Source organism: Rhinolophus sinicus, chromosome 1 (assembly GCF_057876585.1).
Source record: "Rhinolophus sinicus isolate RSI-liver-muscle chromosome 1, RSI-T2T, whole genome shotgun sequence".
NCBI lineage: Eukaryota > Metazoa > Chordata > Mammalia > Chiroptera > Rhinolophidae > Rhinolophus > Rhinolophus sinicus.
Window position 1 is genome coordinate 29,237,651 of NC_142501.1, and position 23,031 is coordinate 29,260,681.

At 37.9% G+C, this 23,031-nt stretch overlaps 1 protein-coding gene across 1 annotated transcript in view; it reads left to right on the forward strand.

Annotated features, from left to right (window-relative positions):
* Positions 1 to 23,031, forward strand: part of BORCS5 (BLOC-1 related complex subunit 5) — a 68,986-nt gene that overhangs the window by 16,678 nt on the left and 29,277 nt on the right. The gene's annotated exons all lie outside the window — the stretch shown is intronic.

A 23,031-nucleotide genomic window follows, 5' to 3' on the forward strand; every position in this document is an offset into this window, starting at 1 on the left:
ACCTGCCCCATTCTGCCCACATCTGCTTCAGCTGAGGCTAGAAGGGATAGGAGAAGCCTTAGATCAGAGTGCCACAGATTGCCATTATTCTCATCCAAGTTCATGTGTTTTGTAGGCATAAATGCTTCTTAGATTAGTGTATGTCTTTAGATGAGTTCTCAAGCCTCAAATTGGTTGTTTTTGTGAATTTTGTCTAGTTTTTTTTTATTATTATTGGGGCAGGGGAACAGGACTTTTATTGGGGAACAGTGTGTACTTCCAGGTCTTTTTTCCAAGTCATTGTTGTTTCAATCTTAGTTGTGGAGGGTGCCGTTCAAACTTCAACTTGTTGTCCTTTCAGTCTTAGTTGTGGAGGGCGCAGCTCAGCTCCAGGTCCAGTTGCGGTTTCTGGTTGCAGGGGGCACAGCCCACCATCCCGTGCGGGAGTCGAATCGGCAACCTTGTGATTGAGAGCCCACTGGCCCATGTGGGAATCGAACCGGCAGCCTTCAGAGTTAGGAGCGTGGAGCTCTAACTGCCTGAGCCATCGGGCCGGCCCCTGTCCAGTTTTATAGCTGCTTTTGTGGAGAGGATTTGTTTATTGCCTCACTTGGCTATAGCAAGAAGTTATACCTGCCCCATCCATTTGCTATGTGTATATTTTTAAAGTGAGTTTCTTGTAGCCAGCATAAAGTTGAATCTTGCTTTTTTTATTCATGTTGAAATTGTCTGTCTTTTAAACAATATCTTTTGCCTTATATTCAATGTAATTTCAATGTGATTGGATAAAACTCTTCCAACTTACTGTTTTCTGTTTGTTCCATTTGTTCTTTATTCCTCTTCCCCTCTTTTTTTGTCTACTTTATTATAGGTTGGTGCAAAAGTAAGTGTGGTTTTTGCAGTTATTTTTAACATGTTAAATATTAATCAAATCTTTTTATGATCCAACTTTATCTCTACTATTGGCTTATTTAAATCTTAGAATTTTTTTTGTGTGTAGTGTCCTTAGGGTTTATAGTACATATATTTAATTAATTACCACTTCACTTATAGTGTAGGGTTTTTAATCACAGGAAGGTTTTTATACTTCAATTTCCTTGTCATATTTTGTGTTATTGTTATACATTTTTCTTTTACATATGCTATAAACCCACAATACATTGCTATTTTTGCTTTAGACCAGGGGCGGCAATGTTTTTTCTGTAAAAGGCCTGATAGTAAGTATTTTAGGCATTGCAGGCCATCTGGTCTTTGTCTCAACTACTCAACTCGGTTATTGAGTGTGAAAGCAGCCATAGACAATACATAAAAGAATGGGTGTTACTATGTTCTAATATAACTTTCCTCAACAAAAACAGGAAGTGGGTAAAATGTGGCCCTTGAGACATACTTTGTTGACCCCTGCTTTAGACTTATGTAGAGCCATTAAAGATAAGAAAGAAGGTTAATTTCATATTTACCTGCACTTCAGCCACTTCTGGAGATCTTCATTTTTTAATTACAGAGGTGCCAAAAAAATGTATACACATTTTAAGAAAGGAAAAAACTGTATTAAAATTGTAATACAATGAATGATGCTAGCATTCATTTGATTAACACCATCTTTTGGGTGAATGTCATACTACACGTTGCTACCATGATTCAATTCAACTTCAAAAAGTAATACATAGATAACATCTCTTAAAATGTATACATTTTTTTTTTGCATCCCAGTAGGTCCAAGTTTCTATTTTATATCATATTCCTTTTGCCTGGAGAACTTCCTTTGACATTTCTTGTAGTAAGGATCTGTTGGTAATGAATTCTTTCAGTTTTTGTTGCTGTGAAAATTCTTTATTTCTCCTTAATTTTTAAAAGATAATTCTTATCTATGTTCCTCGGTATGTACTATAGCTATTTTCTCTGGCTGCCTTAAAGATTTTCTCTTTTTTCCCCCCTTTTTCTTTTTAAAAATTAAGATATAATTTAAATACAATAAAATTTACCCATTTTATTGTACAGTTCTGTGAGTACTGATGTATGTGCACAGTTGTTTAACCACCCTAGCAATCAAGAAATAAAATAGTTCCATCATTCCCCCAAACTCTTCCTATGTCCCTTTGTAGTCAATTTCACTCCTCACCTCAGCTTCTGACTAGTGTTGATCTGTCTTCTGTTTACAGTGTTACCTTTCCCAGTATGCCATGTGCTTATATCAGTAGTTTATTCTTTTTTATTGCTGGTCAGTATTCTATCTTTTGAATCTACCATAGTTTGTCTATAAAGCCACGGTAACAAAACAGTTTTGTGGCTATAACAGTGCATGGCAGGATTGTTTTCCAAAAGGTTTAACAAACCAATTTATAATAAAACCAACGTGTCTGAACATTCCAGTTTCATAATATCCTCTTCAACACTGAGCATTATTTAAATGTTTTTTCTCCAAAATGGAAATGTCTGTTATCCTGATCATAAAACAATATGCGCTCATTTAAAATTTGTGGAACTGACTCCTCTCAAAGCTAACAGTTTCGGTTCCTTGTATAACATGATTTTGTATCGCTCAGCCCTCTGATCCAAAACCTGACATACTCCATTTTGGCCCTTTTAGAGTATGACCCCCAGCGCTGAATAGAGTGGGCCAGGTGTGAGCTGGATCTTCTGTCTTTCTCCGTACGCTGCATTTCTTTTAAGACAGCCTAAGTTTGAAGTAGCTTTTTTGGCAGCTACATGTAGTTGAGTCATACTGAATCATCTAAAACCCTCAAGTCTTTTTCACATGTACCACACCTCCTTCATTCTGTATTTCTCCAGATAGATTTTTGGACCTTCAGTGCAAGACTGTACAATCATCTGTAATTCAGTGTCAGATGTAGCCTGTGTTTTCAGCTTGTTGAGGTTTTTTGTGAACATACTATGAGTGACCTCTGATGAGGTCATTGAAGAATGTTGAACAGGACAGAACCCAGATCAGAGAGCCCGAGGAGCGCTCATGCCATATTACAGTCAGCAGACAGAGAACTCTTGCTATGTGTTAAGAATGTTTTTATATTTCTAATTTCTATTGAGTATTTTTTGAGATAAGAAGATTGCCATCTTATATGTAGTTAGTGAGAAGTAACGTTCAATATTGTAAAATTTATTGAGACTCCTTTTGATGTATTTTTATTAGCACTATGTTTTATTATATATACGTAAAGATAATTAATGCAGTATTTATTATGGTATTCTATGTATTACCCCTATGTGTATTATTACTACTGTACTTATTTAAAATATTGAGGGTTTTTTTTTTTTCTGAGACTGAAACCACATTGTGGACCATACTTTCCAAACATATGGTGGCTGTGACCAGAAAGATAAAAATCACATCACTGAAGGGAGAATAAAATTTCCATTTTAAGACCTGCTCCAAATGTACATAGAGTAGCAGTGTCATGGCTGCTGCTAGTTTAGACTGAATGAAATCCATAGTCAGAGATAGGTAGCAAAAGAAATATATCTGTAAATAAAGAAGGTAACATAAATTTCATCATGATATCCTCCTGTCTTTAGATGTAGTCATTGAGCAGTAGTACATAAACATATTTGTAAAACCACTGTATCAGGCAATGTTGCATAGTAGTGCAATAAGGAAAAATAAGACAAGGCATGAATAATTATGGAAAGGAAATCAGACTCATCAGGGGACGAGTAAGGAAAGTCATGTGGAAGTCTGGTCCTTGGACCAGAGGAAGGCTGCCGTGAACACTGTGGCCAGATGGGCTTTATCTCTCTGCTGTGCTTTCCATTTCCTGCCAATGTGCTGGAAGAGAGTGAAACAGTATCAAGACAGCCCCGCACATTAGAAGTGCTAGATGGAAATGAAAAAAATGTTCCCAGATATGAGCATAACTCCCTTTGGTTAGACAACCAAGCCATTCTTTTCGCGAGTTGGAGCCAATCCTCCTCCGACTTGCAGTACATTCTGGCAAGAAGCTGCAGTTCTGGGGCCTCTTTATTTATGGCTTTGGTTTAGCCCTACTTTTTGCTTTGGTAATACTCACTAACTCTTACTCTTTTCAACGTGGGGACTGGCCACAGGTTGCTGAGACAAATGCTCTAGGTTCAAATAGAAAGTATGTAGAAAGATATTAACTCTCCCTAGCCAGAGTTTTTTCTAGGCGTGTACAAATAAATACATTTTTAATAAACATTGATCATTCTTTCTAATTATTTTTGCACACCTCTGCCAGAATCTTTCTTAAGCCTAGCTCAAATAGTATGATTCCTGCTCAGAATGTTTGCTTGCTGCATACTGCCTGCCACATTCAGATCTGAGTTTCTCAGCTTGACGTGAAGATCTCAAGAAGTCTTTACATCCTCATCTCTCGCTGCTTGCATGTGTCTTGAGCTCCAGGCCAAGTTGAACTGCTCCCCTTATTTTACCACCTCCGAGCCCTTGCTCATGCTGTTCTATCTGAAAGCTGTCTTCTCTATTGTGGCCAGCTGAAATTTTACCGTCCTTTAAGATTTTGATTGTTCATTTATTTAACGAATGTTCGAGTGGCTAGTGTGAGCTCTAGGCACTGTTCTGGTAGGTGAGTCTCTAGCAAAATGTAAAATCTTTGCCCTGGTAGAGCTTGCTTTTTAATAATTCACCCCATTGGGACGTAAGTTTGTCTTAAGCCATCTCCTCATCATCTTTTTTATTTTCTCTAAATTGATATGATACAACTTTACACAAATCATTATGAGAGAAAGAAAAAGGTAAGATATTTGAAGTGATTACTGTGGCTGAGTAGAAAACATTCCAAAATGCTTTAGTTTTTAAAGTATGTGTCCTAAATGTAGAAAGGAGCAAATGTAACCAAAGACAGGTATGAAAGAGTGATATGGACTTGAATGAACAGTGTCAGGATGTGTAACTAAGCTAAGACAAACAGAGGCTTCTGAGTTGAGGGGCATAAAGGATAACTAGAAATATAAAAAACTGTGTTCAGAACAAAGGTAGCAATAAGTAGATGTAAGCCTCTTGTGCCAGCTGAGGTCACGTTAGTGTATGTGTGACAAAGCAGAACTATTTCACACCTCTTTTGCTTCTCTATTTTCTGTCCAGAGGAAAGATAATTAACCTGGAAATGCTAGAACAAAGGAATAACTAAAATCCCAGATAGATGACATTGTAAGTGCAATTAGCTGATCAAAATGCATTGTTTTCTGCTGCTTGTCTTCTCACCCTCACTCTATCCCACCAGCCAGGGAAAGGAAAGAACCTGTAGATGAAGTTACTGGACTGCCATCTTTAATGAACTGTGGAGAACAAGAGGTTCCAGAAGCTTAGACATGGAAAAGGATATCCCCATAAAAAAGGGGAGTGATGGGGGGAGAAGGGACAACTGAAAGAGGGGAGATGATTCCAAAATGTGCATCACTGCAACATTCCATCCATTGGTTCCAACTCCTTGTGCTCCCCCTTTAAAAAGCTTATAGACTATTTTGTGCCTCATCAGCCTTATCCTGTGCAAACTAACGTTTTTCAAGATAAACCCACAAGAAGATCACAAGTAAGATGTCACAGTGTTCTGAGCTTGACCTCTGTCTTATTTGACACTATGTCCATTGACTCAGCTCCTACCAAAGGACCCGGGCCATACTTGATATTCATGAAAGATTTGTCGATTGACCTTAAATAAAGAGGTTACAAGCATATTAATCAAATTTGCAGGTAATGCAATGTTAGAAGGACTATCTAATGTGATGGGTGACAGATCCAAGGTTCAAAATGATCTCAGTAGATTGGAAGTGGGCTGAAACCACAGTGACATTTAAAAGCAATAAATGTCAAGTCCTACATTTAGATTCAAAACAATCAGTTACATAAGGACAGGATGTGAGAAAACTGGCTCGACAGCAGTTTATTGGGGGCTCTTACTGATATCAGGTGGAAGAACGGTAGTCTCAGGCACAGTCCTTGGCACTGGTCACTCAGTACCTGTGAGAGTGTCTTGGTGTCCTGCTTCAGAATGTATTTATAAACTAGGGTATATGCTGAACAGAATGACCAGAAGGTCCTTGTCTGGAAACCTTGTCATGTAAAGAATCAGTTGTGAAGCGGATGTTAAGGTTGGAGAAGAGATGACATAGGGGAACACAGCTCTCTTTTAATATGAAATGGCTACTGAGTAGATACAGGGTTAGATCTCCTTTTGTGAAGTCCAGCGATCAGAACTGAGGCCAATGGGGAGAAGTTATTAGGAGGTAGAGTTTAGTTTCATATAAAGAACTTTCTATAATAATCATTCTAATGGTAATAATATTGCTTGATGCATTACAACATGTCAGGCAATGAGCTAAACACTTTTCATGCCGCATTTCAGATTTAATCCTCACAGCAGCCTTGTCATATGGGTAATTTGGGGGCCCATTTTATAGATAAGGAAACTGTTGTTCAGAGAAATCGATTTGTTCAGTGTCGTGCAGCTAGAAAGTAGCCAAACAGCTGTTCTTAACCTAGATCTGACTGGTCTCAGAGGCCTGTGCTCAGAATCACTGTAAAGCAATGAACTCGCCATTACTAGATACGTGTAAACGGAACTGGAAGCATCCTGTTTCATAACTTACCATCAGGTTTTGCATTTCATGTGAGTATGTGCGGAGGGGCAGTGTGGCATAACGGGAAAAGAGCACAGACTTTGGAGTTAGTTCAGGGATGGAAACTGTCACACGCTGGCCTCTTGATCATGGGCAAGTTATTGAAAACCTTTCTGAGTCCTGTTTTCCTTGTCTGTAAAACAAGGGTACTAATAGCTACCTCAGGGAGTTAATGGGAGGAATCATTTACAGGAGCAGCATGGCTTATGTGTAGTATGTATTTGGTACATATTGGGGGCTCAACAAATAATTGTTGTAATTGTGCAAAAATTCCTTCTAACTTTAGCAATTATGACCATTGGTCTTAGATCCTCATCATTGTAACTTTGTATGTCTCTCTCTGTACTATTAACATTAGACCTACTTTATCTCTGAAACTATACTTGCTAATATTCCAATTAGAACAGAAGCTTTGGTGGTTAGACTTGATTTCATTTACAATTTTGTACAGATCAGGTGTGTGTTTACTTTTTTATAGTTATCCTGTTGTCTCCCTAGCCGATAGCAAGCTCCAGCCACCTCATGATTTGTTACTGTTGCCTTAGAAACCAAAATAATAATCAGTAGGCCTTTAGGGGCTGTCACAGGGCTTCCTGTTACTAAAATACATAGGCATTAATGCATGGAGTTTATAATAAACTATTTGAGTGACCTGTAGGCCGTTTTATTTATTTTTCCCTATTTCTTGGCTGTCCCGGGAGTTGAAATCATTAAATAAGTGAGATACAACTGCATGTGACACTATTGTTGCTCTTGAGTTTTACAACCTACTCGAAAAAAACAAATGATTGACTTAAAGCATAGGATTTTAGAAGCACAGTGGCCGTATAATATTATATGATGTTATAATACCTACCATTTGTGGAGTGCCATGTGCTACACTAGTGGTTCTCCATGCAGAATCTTTTTTAATCTTCAGAATAATCCTATGAAGGAGGTATTAACACCACCCTCATTTTGTAGGTAAGAATGCCAGCTACGAGAAAGATTAGACAACTTATTCAACTTCCACAGAGATTTAAACTCAGGCCTGTCCTATTCCACAAACCCAGTTCTTTCCATCACACTGGGAGAGGTGGACCATAGTCATAGAAAACGACTGTATAGAGGGATCATGAATTGAGCTAAGCCTAAAAGAACAGGTAGGATTTTGGTGAGATGTGTTGGTTTGGGTCAGGAGGGGGTGGAGGAAGGAATTCCTGGGCAGGAGGATAGTATAAGCAAAGTGGGCCTGAGTTGGGGAGGTGGTGGTGGTGGTGATGGTGACAGTGATATGACTGCTTGACGAAAGAGAAGGGTGCATCTCTAGGATGAGTAAGAAGTAAGGTCAGAAAGCTAAATTGTGGCCAGTCCATGGATGCTCTTGAACACCAGGGAAGGGAATTCGGAGGTGATGCTACAAGAAGCAATCGCAGTTTTTTGTTTGTTGCAGTAGGGAGCAGGGTATTGAGACGTTGAAAGCTGTGGTTCTTGGATGATTGGTAGGACAGTAGCCAGAGATGGGCATACCAGTTAGGAGACTGTTACAGTTTTCTAGTGATAAGCTGGTGAAAGTGTGAGCTGGGGTGGGGACAGTGGAAGGAAGAGCAAATGAGAGAGACATTTTCAAGGAAGTGGTGACAGGACTTGAGGGATTGGGTGTAGGAAATACAGGAAATGGAAAACAGCTATAGGATGGCTTGGTTGGGGAGAATTGGGAAGGGAAAGTAGTTTTTTAAATTGACCCTGCAAAACTACAGCTAGTAGGAGTCATTTTGCTGCTGCACACTGAACATTCCAGGGCCTAGCACTGTGACAGTGCCCCCTCTGGTCAGGGAGGACAGACAACACTTAAGGTGCCTGTGAGGTTGGGGTGGGGAGTATGGTATGGAATGGGACGGGCAGCTGTCTTTCCATGTTTTCCTGATTTGATTTGCTCTGAGTCCATTGAATGCAGTATTACAGTCGTGGCAAACACCGCTATGCTGATGTGCTTAAACACGGACATAATCTTTTCTAAAGGGCAAGCTAAAAATCTTGGGTGGGAGTTGGGGGGAATTATGAAACTTCGTGTTATTATTTCACTCTTCATGCCAAGGACCTTCTGTGTCTGTATCTTTAAGCAGAGTGAATGCTAATGTGAATTTACAGCACTCATGTTGGATATTGCTACCCTCATTTAGAAGCCGTTAACCTTTATGTTGATAAAATAGTGTTCTTAACCGAGCGTGTGAAATCTGTGCTGAACAGCTGCAACCTTTCTGGAATACGAACTTAAAAAGTGTTCATCATACTTTTTGAAAATCAAAAGCATGTGGGTGGGATGGAGTCACCTGAGCAATTTGCTATAATTACAACTTTCAAGGGCTTTTCCTTTCTCTTTTTCAGACTGACTTCATATGCACACTCACTCAAGCACAAACAAGGATTTTTTTCTTTTTCTATGTAGACTTTTTGTACTCGTTTTTGTTAAATAGTTGCAGCTCCCCAGGAAGGTACATGTTTTCTTTTTCCTCTTCTAGTCTATCTGAAACCATGCATCTCTTAGGACCTCGGAACCCCCAAAACAGAACTAGCTTTATCCCTAAAGACTTCTGAGCTGTAAGTGACACCTCTGAGCCTATGTCTAGGTGCTTTGCACCTCACCTGACTCCGCTAGGGTGGCACCGGAAGCCCCAGGGTGCCTTGGCGTCCTAGAAAGTGAACCAGGGAAATGTTACAGTCATCACACAATATTTTCTATGTGGATTAGGTTCTGCGGTGTCATCCTGCTCAGCAAATACTGGAATGTGACAGAATTGGCACTCATACATAGGGCCAACCCACACTGGGCACTAACTACCGCATTCTGATAATTAACTGTGGTTTGCTGGTAATATTCCCTGAAGGAAGTAATAACTAGGGAATAATGTTGTTTCCAATTGTGCATTTTAATTAACAGAGGAATAGAATGGAAAGGGTTTTAAAGACGACTTCATGAGGAAGGATTGGTACCTGACATAGTTCAGTAGTTCCATCATAGTTGGACACATGTTAAGAACACCAGCACCAATTTTTCCAATAAGCTAACTGAAAATAATTCTGAATTTTAGCTTATTTTATGTGTAAAATAAAATTGTTGGCTTTCTAAAATTATTCACAAGGTACTTTGCCAAAGTGATGTTAAGCATGAGTGGTGTAATATGTCTGTCTTGCTGTTTTATGGGTCGCTCATATTTCTTCTACCCGTCCCCCCGCAGTAACAGTAGTTCTTCACCTAGAATAGAATTTCAGTCTTGCATTTTCTTTAATATTCATAGCTCTTCCTTGTTACTGAAAGCAGAGGTATCTTTTTCAAGGAGGTTTAAATTATCAAGTTAACTCATTATCATGTTATCTTTTTCCTTTTAGTAACAGAGGCAGTACTTTGTCTTCCTGAAGGTGTTCGAAAAGATCTTGTACACATACGCATATACACATGCCTTGGGTCATAGAAATGAGGTGTTACATCACTTGTTTCAGAAGATACACTAATGCATCAAAAACAAGAGACAGGGAAAACAAAATGCAGTTAGTAATCTTGTTGCTTCAAAACCAGCAAACGTTTTGGGAGACTAAGTTCTTGCTGGACATCACTAAATAAGAATGAGTTGATGTCACACTTGGCAAGAAGCAACTCAAAAAAATTTTTTTCCATACAAATAGTACAAAATGGTGGGGAGGAGGGGTGGGGGGAGGGGGCAGCAGGAGAAAGAATGTGAGAATGAGTTGCTTGCTACAAAAGAATTACTATGATATAAAAGCCATGTTTGTTTTGTCAGGAGGAATCTGAGTTGGAACGTGAAGTGATGAAGGGGAGCGATGTTTACCGGGCCCTCCCACACTCCCTCCCAGGCCGCTGTGCACTCATCCCTGTGGAGGGTTATGTAACCGCCTTGCCTCATTTTCAGGGGAGACTGGCCCCTGTAGCTGTTTTGGCTCAGTACAGTGCTGCATCAAGTATGAGTGAAGAGGTCTCTGAGACATAGTGACATCAAACTCAAAACATAGCCATTTTATTTGAGGAGTTCCAAACACCAGAAGGTAACACTGCAGACTGCGTAGGGTGTGTGCCACCACCTGCCCCCCGCTCCCAGAATTCTATGCAACATTGGGAATTTGGGCAACCTGTTGGCCAATTTTACATATTTCTAAAAGCCAGGAAAGGTCAAGATGAGCCAAATATTTATGGAAATGAGCTGGAGTTATCTGGCTCGGTGAATGTCTATGGTCCCGTGTTACATAACGAGTGGGGGAGTGGGTTGGGAGCACTACTGGCATTTTGGATGGACCAGTATCCACTGCATGGGACTGTCCTGCGTGTTGGAGGAGGATTAGCTTCCCTTCCCACTAAACACCACCAGTGCCCCCAGTATCTCTTACAGCTAGAGAGGCCCTCATTTTTCCAAACCCCCCTTCCCCAAAGAGGGGGCAGAACTAAAACTGGTATGTGCTTTACAGTATTATTAAGCAACACAGTTTTCTTTATTGTTTGTTTTGCATAAAGGTCTTAAAAAGTCTTAGGAAGCTGTGCATTTCTAGATTTCATTCAGAATAGATTTCATAGAAAACACTATTGGGAAAAGCAGTTTGGAAAGATGGATGGCAGGGAAGGACATTGCCAGGAAAGAAAAGAATAAGAAAGAGTGAGGTGGAAATGGCTTCTTAACTAGTGCATTCGTATTCCCCTAAATCTGCAGCTCTGTGAGTGGTTCCTCTTTTCTGAGACGCAGCAAAGTATAGCCCAGGAGAAAGGCAGGGGTAGGAGATAACATAGGGGTATGACAGGACAGAGGGATACAGGGGAAGAGGCATGTGTGAAAAAAAGATTTGGTGTATAGATGGCGATCACAGAGAAATTGGAGATTTTACATGGTGTTGTTAAGCTTACAGTGTTAGTATTTCTGGGACAATTTAGTGTATCACAGATTTAGAACTTCTAGTGGAAAAACTTGTCTGAGATAATTAAGTCAATTAAAAACCTTCCCAGGGACTGCTGAATTACAGTAGTTACTGTCCCTTTGTAGATTTGATTTCTTTACGCCTCACCTTCAAAAGGCTCTATGTCCTTCTAGATCCTTAGCCAGCAGTTTAGGTATAGTGTCAGCTGTTGCTTTCATTATGGCTTCTCGGTCTCAACAGCCATTTTCCTTAGACGTCATTAACTGAGTCACTAACCAAGTGTCTTATTTTTCTGTTCATCTGGACTTTCTGAAAATAATACAGCGCTTTATTGGAAAAGCTAATCATAAACATTAGCCAAACATCAGCATAAAAATTAGCCAAATTAAATGTTATTAAATAAGATGTGCAAATAGAGGAAAGTTTTGAGAAATAGGAACAAAAATCTCACTCATCTTCATTATCAGTCATGACTTAATTTATAATCTTGGTTTTGCACCAAGGCTTAATTAAGTTTAAGAATACTTCTTTTAATATTCCCCAAATCTTTTAAATTAGTTTTGAAGACATTCAGTTGCATGCATATCACTCACTGGGTTTTTAGCCTTCTCACTAGTGGTCAAATACTCTGGCAGTCTTTCCTCAATGAAAGTCTCATTTTTGTCACAGGCTGTCTTTCTCAGCAGCCACTCCCTTCCTAATTGTGTCACTCCCTTCCTAATTGTCTAGTCTTGCTAACTCTAAACATGAGTAGAAATTACCTGGTCAACCACATGGCTAAAGAGAGAGCATACGTTTTCCCAAATGTCTGCTAAGGTGGCTGAGGGGTGGGTGACAGTCGTGTCACAAACCTCTGTGGGAAGCAGAACCATAGCTTCCATAAGGTTTGCAAAGGGGTCTCCAACCCAGAAGAGTTTAAGAATTACTGATATGGAGAGAACCTTGCCCTCAACAGAGATTGCCTGCTGCTACCTAAAATTTCTTTTTTCATTGGGAATATCTCAGCATAAAGCAAAAAGAACAAACACCTGGATCTTCATTTACCAACTTTGTCAAATTTTAGTACTTTGCCATATTAGCTTCAGATTTTTTTTTTTCCTAGAGGAAAAGCACTTCAAATAAACTTACTGCCCTCTTGCCACCCTTTTGTAACCTCTTCTAATATTGCTTCTCCCTTCCTCTCTGCAGAGAACCATTGATCTGACTGGTGTTCATCATACCCATGCATTATTTTCATAGCTTTACTTTTTACTACATATTTATGTATCTCTAAACAATATCTAATATTCTTTTATACGTTTTGACTTTATATAAATTGCATTCTACTGTGTGTCTTTCATATACTTATGTAACTTTTTTTTTTTTAGCTTATAGTTTTGAGATTTATCCATGGAGATATATGGCTCATTTTCACTGCTGTATAGTATTCCATTGAATGACTTTCTCGCAGTTTATTTAATCAGTGTCCTGTTAACGTTTGAGTTGTTTTCAAGTTTTTTCACTATTAAACAATTTTGCAGTGGGCATCCTTATACATGTCTCCCTGTGCACATTTATGAGAGTTTTCTCTTGGGTATGTAGGTAGGAATACGTTACTGTCTAGTAGGGCACACTCACTTTCAGTTTTACTAGATATAGTCAAATGACTCTTCAGAGAGATCGTGCTGGTTTATACCCTTTCTCACTGTGTATGAGAGTTCCTGTTGTCCCACATCCTCAATAAAACTGGATATTGTCCCAGCTGTTCCTTGTTTACTGATTAATTTAAAGACAGCACTGTGCTTAGCAACCATCTCAAACATCAGGTCAGATGCCAACTTATTTTTTTATACCAGGCTTCCTCCTTTTAAAGGAATTGTTTTCACTTTCAGAGTTGCAAATCCAAGATAACTATAATACAGCTTTTTGTTGCTTATATTTATTTTTTAAAACAATGTTTCTTTTCTGTGATCACAGGGTGAATATATGATTATTTTAGATAACTTGGAAAACAGTTTCAAAAAAGAAAAGGAAAAATTCCACCACCTAGATGTGTATAGCCATTGTTAACATTTTGCTGTGTGTTTCCTTCTAATGTAAACATGTATGTGAAATACATTGACTTTACAATTAGAATCAGGCTGAATTTGTCATTTTATATCACATTTTTATTTAAAATTATATTGTGGCATTTCCCGTATCACTGAATATTATTTGAAAATATCCTTTTAATAGCTGTATAACAGTTCTTTGTATAAATGTATTATAATTATATAGTTACATAATGATTCTCCTCTGGGAGGATATTTTTGATATTAAAATAATACTGTAGTAAACAATTTTGGTATATAAATCTTCTGAATTTCATTTTGTTTCTTTTGGCTAGATTTCTAGAAGGGGGTGAGTAGATATTTATGGAATTAGATTGAACAGATTATGAGCAAGGCATCTAGGGAGAAAACAAGCAGTCAAGAAAGGAAAACAGAATATGGTTTGGGGGGTCATGAGATCTATTAACTCAGTTTCTCTCACATTTGAATTGAGTGGCAAAGCTGTCTCTTACCTAAATGTGGACACCTTTCCCTTATTAGGGGCAATATTAGAGGTGAACTCTACCCTACCATGGACACCAGAGTTGGCTATGCATTGTAGTGTTCAAAGATTATAGAGTCTTAGAATTGGAAGGGACTTTTAAAGTCTTATCATCCAGTCTATTTCTTGCACAGTCCCTGAATTGAGTGTATTTTGTAGACTAGCTCGTCAAAGTAGACGTCGGGCCTTGACTTGCTGACTATTTAATTTCAGGCAGCTCATTGTCATACAAGGAAACCTGCTCCTTTATTGGACAGCTTGGATTAGTTGAGTGTGGTTCCTTCACTTAAATCCAAATTTGATTTCTTATAACTTTCACTTGTTGTTTACTTTGTTTTTAAATGAAAGGATCCCTAAAAATAATTTTGAAATATTTCACCTCTATATACAGAGAGTGCCAAAAATATGTATACACATTTTAAGAAAGGAAAAAATTGTATTAAAATTGTGGTACTCAGTATATACCAATAGCAAAAAGATGAATACAAGTCATGTATATACATTTTTTGGCAGCCCCAGTATTTATCTGTTACCTTCTACTAGAATCAATATGAAAACAAACATATGTTTGACCTCCTTTTAGTCTTTGTTTCCTTCCAAGGTATAATTTAGCTTTCTCTTGTCTTTATAGTGAAAATCATATATATGAACATAGATAGGATAGAAAATGTTTGCACATATTTTTATACTTGGTGGACAGAAAAGTTTCCAAGTGTTTATATGTCCTGTTCGTTTTATTATTTCTTAGAAGTTGCATTATAAGCAGTGGTTTTGCTATACACAGCCCCACTTTTCACTAATGATAAATAACAGCCACCTTGTTATCTTTCTCTTTTACTGTCTTTTTTTTTTTTGTTTTACACAGAGGTGTTACATGTATTATTTCCTTTAACCCCTGTCCAACCTCCTAGGGGAGGCATGAGGAACCTGAGGCTCAGAGAGGTTTACAGGCCTTTCCTGTCACACAGCTTCTAAAGGTAGAGCCAGGATTTAAACCAGGTCTGATTCTAAAACCTGTGCATTTAACCATTTTGTGAGTCTGTCTCCCTAACTTACGTTAATGTAATGATAAAATCAGATGTATTTCTGTTTTAAAGATGTTCGTGTCTTTGGGTTACTCGTTAGTGTGCCCCATTGGTAGTGTGTGTGTCATTATTGGGGGTCTATTGCTTCTGCCTGCTTCTCTTTAATAATCCCAGCTCCTCTGCCTTGGTTTGGAACACCAAGGATTTCCTTCCTCTCATTGCCCATCTCTCCCTAGTCCCCTGTGTAATGCCTTCCTGTTTCTGGGGGAAACTGAAGCACAAAATGAGAAAAGAGTAACAAATAATGACATCATAGTTTTCTGAATATTATCAACTGATATGTTTCATACAGGAGGATGTTTTCACAGCTGTGTGCTTTAGGGATAGTGGGAAAAGTTTGAATTTTTGTAACTTGGGTATCTTCTACAACAAAAGCAGTGACGCACATGCTTAATGGACTTGGAATGTGGAAACCAGTTCTCTCAGCCCTGTGATAGGAATCTTTGTGTTTATGGTCACACTGGGATTCAGATATGTTATCTCAGTGAACTTGAGACCAAGGGTCAGAGAACCAAGGAGTAGACTTGCTGAATATATGATTTAATTACCCTAGATCAATCAAGCTTTGACTGAGTGATGATGGAATATATAGTGTGTGTATTTTTACGTAGTTGCTAGGGGAAAGGAAAAAGTTTAATCTTTGGTTTTGTTGACCTTTGTATCACTTTTATCTTGTAGTTCCACATAACTGCCTCTGCTGAATTTTCAAAAGGCCGAAGTCAAATGATTTTATAGATAAGGTCTCATTCACTAATTGCACACGAAGAGCCCATATCTTCAAATATGGGTGACGTAAGTTTACTTTAGAGGCAGGAGTGAGTTCATTTCTTTGGAGAGATATGAATAGAATGTGTGTCTCTTGCTGGGGTGAGAAATATATTCAAATCAGAACTTTGCTTGGAGGAAATGGAATGGAGTTACTGGGCACTTGAGCCTTCAGAAGTGAGGGGTCTTTAGCCAAGGCCCAAGGGGGTACCAATTGTGTTTGCAGAACTCGTCTAAATACAAGCATTCCTCAGTATGTGGAACAGCAAACATCTGTGGAGAACTTCTAGTATATGTCTATAAAGCCCTTATGTGCCTTGGGTCTGTCAGTCATAAAAATACATGACCCCTTCCCTCAAGGACCTTACCAAGCAACTGGGGAGAAAGCAAGAATGTCAATAATAAAACACAAAAAGGATGCTTTGGTAAAGGCCAAAAATGACCCTTTAACCAAGTGTGTTCCAGAGATACAGCCCATAAAGATTGGGATTTAGTTACATATGAGCTATATCGCTACTGAAAACATTTTGATTCCAAAATAAATAAATCCCAAATAAACAAAACTATCTTAAGCATAAATTAAAGGGAAAGTGGTATTTTAAATTAATTCCTCAAGTAAATTGCCAAATTATGTACAATACAGTTTCAAGAATTGGCAACTCCAGGGCACTCATGTTTTGGCTACTGTATCTCCCTTAAATTACAGCAATACTTCTGTCACCAAAAATCTTGAATTTATTGTGTTTTTTATTTCTGTTAATTCCATCACTTATTCCGTGCTTGTATGCTAGCTACAGGGCAGATGGGGGAAAGAGTCTCTTGGTTCTTCAGTTTCTCAGTATAATAGCCCAGTAGGCTCTCCTAAGTAACTCTTTGCTTTCTTGTTAGCTCCTTGGGTCTTAACTCTCTGTAGAAGAAAGATTTTATATTTCCTGTTGATTTTATTTAAGCTGAGCAGAAAATGAGATGGTTCTTCTTTATTTTTTTCATATATGTGATGCTTTAATTTTTTACTAAATTTATTGGGGTCACACTGGTTAGTAAAATTATATAGGTTTCAAGTATACAATTCGTATTTATACATCATCTATATATTACATAGTATATTCACCACCCAAAGTCTAATTATTTTTCTTATTAGTAGACTTCATGTGTGGAAAAATCAATTTTTCTCTAATATTGATCTTGTTCTTAGAAACTAACTTATAAATTAATAGTATTGCCTCAGCATTTTAAGCTACTGGTAAGTGAGAACTTCCATCTGATCGGGGCGTTTTCTCCAGTGTGTAAACAATCCTGTGTTTTCTGTTTTCCAACGGAATGTAGGGTATCTAATCCTTCAAGGAGGCCAAGAATTAACACCTATACAAAGGGTGACCCCCAAAATTTCAGATTTCTCTTTTGTTGCTTCTTTTTCTCTTAGTTTTGAAAACAACACTTCATTTGTTTTCATTTAAAGTGAATCTGTGATTCATCTTTCTGAAACCTCAAAAAAAATGTTCAGCTCCGCAACGTGATTGCTGTTGACTCTCTAAAGATACCCTGACCTCTTTTAAACTCAGTTTTGGTGTGCCTTGCAAAGTCTGTATTTCTAAGTTGTGTATACTTCAAACTACTGTAAGTAGAATCGTGTTAAATGCCAATTTTTAAAAGAACACTTTCAGTTCCTAAAGCAAATTTCATTAGAAAGGGAAGAATCGTTTGGTGCCCCCAAAACGCCATCCTCACTTTGTCTGGAAAGCTACAACTTGGGGGCATGTGGAGACCACCTGGGTTTGCTGAACACTAGCTGCCAAGTTGCAGGGAGGACCGAGGTGCCCCATTAGAAGCTGGCATTCATTCTTACAAAATAGTGAGACAAAATGGGCTTTCTGTGTTCATTCAGTGAGAGAGGTTGAAAGGTTATAGTATCCAAACTGAGTGTTTGTAGTAGACTGCATTTCTTTTATTTTCATACTCAAAGTAAGGGTCTTCTAAATTTAAATATGTTCCTTTCTGCAAATAATTCTAAGTTAGTCTTGATTCTGTAATAAAGAAATATGGTGTAGCTGTATAGAATAATACTTTCTCTCCTCATAGAAACGTGGATTTTTCAAATTTTAGACTTGGAAGGAAACATGGCTCAACTCAGTTTTCAGAGAAGGAAATGAGACTTACTTTTTCCTCGGTTTATCCTTTTATATTTTTCATTTCATTCCCTATTGGCCACACTTTTTTCCTTGGCTGCTTTATTAGAGTATTGTGGAATATTTTTGCTTAGCAAAAATTAGAATCAATCTACTTGACTTTTTTTGTTGTGGTAAAATAAACATAAAATTTACCATTTTAACCCTTTTTCAAGTGTATAATTCAGTGACATTAATTACATTCAAATTGTTGTGCAGCATCACCACCATTCATTTCCAGAACTTTTCATCATTCCAAATTGAAATTCTATATCCATTAAATAGTAACTTCCTTTTCCCTTTTCCCCTTAGCCCGAGGCAACCATTATTCTCATTTTTTTCCTCTGTGGATTTGACTTTTATGTACCTCATGTAAGCGGAATTATGCAATATTTTTCCTTTTGTATATGGTTTATTTCACTTTGCATAATGTTCTCAAGGTTCATCCATGTTGTAGCATTATCAGAATTTCTTTTACTTTTTAAGGCTGAATAATGTAACACTACATATATATATATTACATTTTGCTTATCCATTCTCCCATTGATGGATGCTTGGGTTGTCTCCATGTCTTAAATGTTGTGAACAAGGCTGCTATGAACGTTATTACAAATATCTCTTCAAGACCGTGCTTTCAGTTCTTTTGGGTCTATACCCAGAAGCAGAATTGCTGGTAATCATAAGATAATTCCATGTTTAATTTTTTGAGGAACTGCCATGCTGTTTTCCAGTGACTGTACCATTATACATTCCCATCAACAGAGCACAAGGGTCCCAATTTCTCCACATCCTCTCCATCTCTTATGTTCTGGTTTGTTTGTTTTTAAATAGTAGCCATTAATGAGTGTGAGGCGGTATCTCATTGTAATTTTGATTTGCGTCTCCCTTAAGATTAGTGATATTGAGCGTCTTCTTATGTGCTTATTGGCCATTTTATATCTTCTTTGGAGAAATGTCTATTCAAATCTTTTGACCACTTTTGAATTGGGTTGTTTGTTGTTGTTTTTTTATGTTGAGTTTTAGGAGTTCTCTATATATTATTCTGTATATTAATCCCTTATCAGATTTGCAAATATTTTCTCCCATTCTATGGGTTGCCTTTTTTTTTTACTCTGTTGATAGTGCCTTTTGAGGTACAAACTTTAAGTTTTCATGAAGTCCAATTTGTCTATTTTTTTCTTTTGTTGCCTGTATCTTTGGTGTCATATTTAAGAATCATTGCCAAGTCCAATGTCATGACGCTTTTGCCCTATGTTTTCTTCTAAGAGGTTTATTGTTTGGTTTATGTCTTTGGTCCATTTTGAGTTAATTTTTGTATAAGGTGTTAGATAAGAATTCAACTTCATTCTTTTCAATGTGGATATCCACTTTTCTCAGCACCATTTGTTGAAAAGACTGTCCTTTCTCCCATTGAATGATCTCTTGTAGAAAATCATTTGAGGGTATATTTCTGGGCTCTCTATTCCATTCCATTGATCTATGTCTTTATGCCAGCACCACACTGTTTTGATTACTGTAGCTTTGTAATCAGAAGTGTGAGTCTTCCAGCTTTGTTGTTCTTCTTCAAGATTATTTTGGCATTGAGATTACATATGAATTTTACAATGGGTTTTTCTACTTCTGCAAAAAAAAACAACACATCATTAGAATTTTGATAGGGGCTGCATTGAATCTGTAGATCACTCTGAGTAGTATTCATATCTTAACAATATTAAGTCTTCCAATTCATGAAACATGAGTTGTCTTTCCATTTATTTATGTCTACTTCAATTTCTTTTAGCAGTGTTTTGGAGTTTTCATTGTACAGGTTCTAATTTTGGAAAAATTGAGGCTCAGAGATACAAGGTAAACTGCCCAAATTCACACAACTAGTAAATAATGAGGTTGAATTCAGCTTTACCCATTCTCCCTGCCTTAGTGCATTCAGGCTGCTATAACAAAATACCATAGGCCAGGTGCCTTATAAACAACAGAAATTTGTTTCTCACAGTTCTGGAGGCTGGGAAGTCCAAGATCAAGGTGCTGGCTGATTCAGTGTCTGTGAGGACTTGCTTCCTGGTTCATAGACAGCTGTCTTTTTGCTGTGTCCTCATGTGCTAGAAGGGGCAAGTGAGCTCTCTGAGGTCTCTTTCATAATAGCACTAATTCAGGGCTCCACCCTCATTACCTAATCACCTCCCAAAGGCCCTGTCTCCTACTATGCCATTGCAGATTAGGTTTCAACATACGAATATTGGGAGGGGGGACACAAACATTCAGTCCATAGCACTATCTCAAACAGACAGTTCTTTTTTGGTCCTCTGGTGGTTGTTGAAAACTGTTAGGAGGGAAATCCTGGGAGCACTGTTTCTATGTACATCCAACATCGTGGTGGGTTGGCATGTTATATTGGGCTTGTCTGTACTTGCAGTCTCTTCTGCTACATAGTTGAACCAAAACAATGCTGGTAGCCCTTCTCCTTGGTGAGTGGCTCCTTCTCCTTGGTGAGATTGGCACTTCTCTGAGGTGACTGAATGGAGATAAAAGTGCCTAAGGGAACCAGTCACGCAGGGAACCCTTTTTCCAAATGTCCCAAAGAAATTGATCACTAACAGACATCATAAGATCCTATCCAAGTTGGGTACATGTTTTTTAGACTTTTCTTTCAGAAAAGGGTAGGGAATACCTTTGAGAACTAGAGTTTGTTCAAGTAAAGAATACACATGACTTCTGTGCTTTTGTCTTTGAAATATATCATGACCAATAGAGTCAAAAATCCCCTATTAGTTTTAGGGATAATTTCTTTTTTCATAATCTGTTTTTGCTTAATTGTACCTTCACAATAACTTTTGTCAACGTTGCATAGATTCTGTTTTCTGGATTCTGTGGTAGGAAATGGAGCTTTTGTTATACTGTTTCTCAGTCATGGGCCCCACTTCTCATAATACTCATTTCTAGTCCAGTAAGTGGCTAAGGCTCTAAAAGTCAAAGAATTCAGCGTGGTAATAGCCTAGGTTAATACCCACATGGCTCTTTACTTTAGAAAAACATTTTTTCCTCTACCTGACATTTCAGAAAGAAAAAGATTGCTCAGCAAAATATTTTCCAAATTTCTAACCCTGATGATTTTTCCATTTTACATTTTACAGAAAGAAATAGGTACCGATGGCAGTTAGCTTGTCGGTGTAATAGTCAGTCTTGGTCCTTACCCATTCCCCGGAGGCCACTCTCCATTACAGTATAAACAAAGTGGTTTCAGCAGGGTCTTAGGAAATGTCTCCAGTTTTTATCATTTGCAAAACCAACCCTTAATATATGAATCTATTAGATGAGGTTTTTAACTCAATGAACATCTACTTTGTGTGCATCACTGTTTAAGGAAAACTGTGGGTAATGGCCTTGTTCCCTAGCACAGTAAGGAAGACATAATTTGGAAACTTCTTTTTAGCATGAAAAACTAACCATAAATATGTAGAACAGTGTATTAGGAGTGAAGTGTCATGACGTCTATACTTTTTAGTATAGAAAAGAAAAAATTTATATAGAAAGATGAACTATATCTGATAAAATATGTTATTGAATCTAGATGGTGAATGTTTGGGTACAGATTTTTTCCTACTTTTTTATATGTTTGAAAATTTATATAATAAGTAAAAAAGAAAAAAATCTTAATTATAAAGAGCACTTATACAAAAAATAATTTCAAGATGATATATGAGGTTGGACAATTAAGTTCACGAACTTGTCCTAGAAAAAGTGCTACATACCTCCTTCTGAATATCACTACGGTCGCCTTCAAAGTACACCCCTTGGAAAGCTATGCACCAACACCAGCGCCTAGTACACCTTTCAAAACAATTTTGGAGCTCTTTTTCTGGAATGGCCATCAGAGCTGTTGTCGTATTACCCTTGATGTCCTGAATATCATCAAAATGTCTTCCTTTCAGTATTTCCTTTATCTTTGGGTAAAGACAGAAGTCATTGGGGGCCAAATTAGGTGAGTAGGGAGAGTGTTCCAATACAGTTATTTGTTTCCTGGCTAAAAACTCCCTCACAGACAGTGCTGTGTGAGCTGGTGCATTGTCGTGATGCAAGAGCCATGAATTGTTGGCGAAAAGATCAGGTTGTCTAACTTTTTCATGCAGATTTTTCAGCACTTCCAAATAGTGAACTTGGTTAACTGTTTGTCCAATTGGTACAAATTCATAATGAATAATCCCTCTGATATCAAAAAACGTTAGCAACATTGTTGCAGCAAGTTCACAAACTTAATTGTTCGACCTTGTATGGTTCATTGTCTTTTTACCTGCGGGCTTAGGTTACTATTAGAGTTGGTCAGTAAGAATGAAAACAGTGCTGTGGACCTAGAGTCCCTCAGAAGCCAGGCAGGTACTGTGACTGAGTGAAGACGGCTGGGTGTGAGACAATAGGAAGTGGGGGCATTGAGAGAACAGGAGAGGACACACCTCATTTAAAGCATCCACAATTTTTATCTTTAATAAAAATTTTTATCTTTAATCTTTAATGTGTATTCAGAAATAAAACAATTCTGAGGGCTGATAGTTTGTTCTCCTAAAAAGGATAAAATTTACCATCTCTAAATTTATCCAGCTTTCTATCCTCCCGCCTCCTCCTTTCATCAGAAGATACAGGGATGGTTAAGTCATCAAAGTGAGGGAGATGGGTTCCTAGCACTTGTGACTGATGGCAGTGCTTTGTAATCATTGCTTCTAGAATTTGCTTGGGTCGCCACAGCTTTGTAACTTCAGGAGTAGAAAAAGTCGCTCATGATTTTTTCCTGTCTTGCTCCTTCTATTATCTGGAGCAGGATTTGTGGCATATTTTTAGAGATGCCTGTGAGTCAGAGAAGCATATTCTTATAATAGACCCATGTACCTGCACTTTTTAGATGATTTAAAGAATACAATTGTGATTTATAAGGGTGATTGAAAGTGTAATGTCTTTGACTTTGAGGT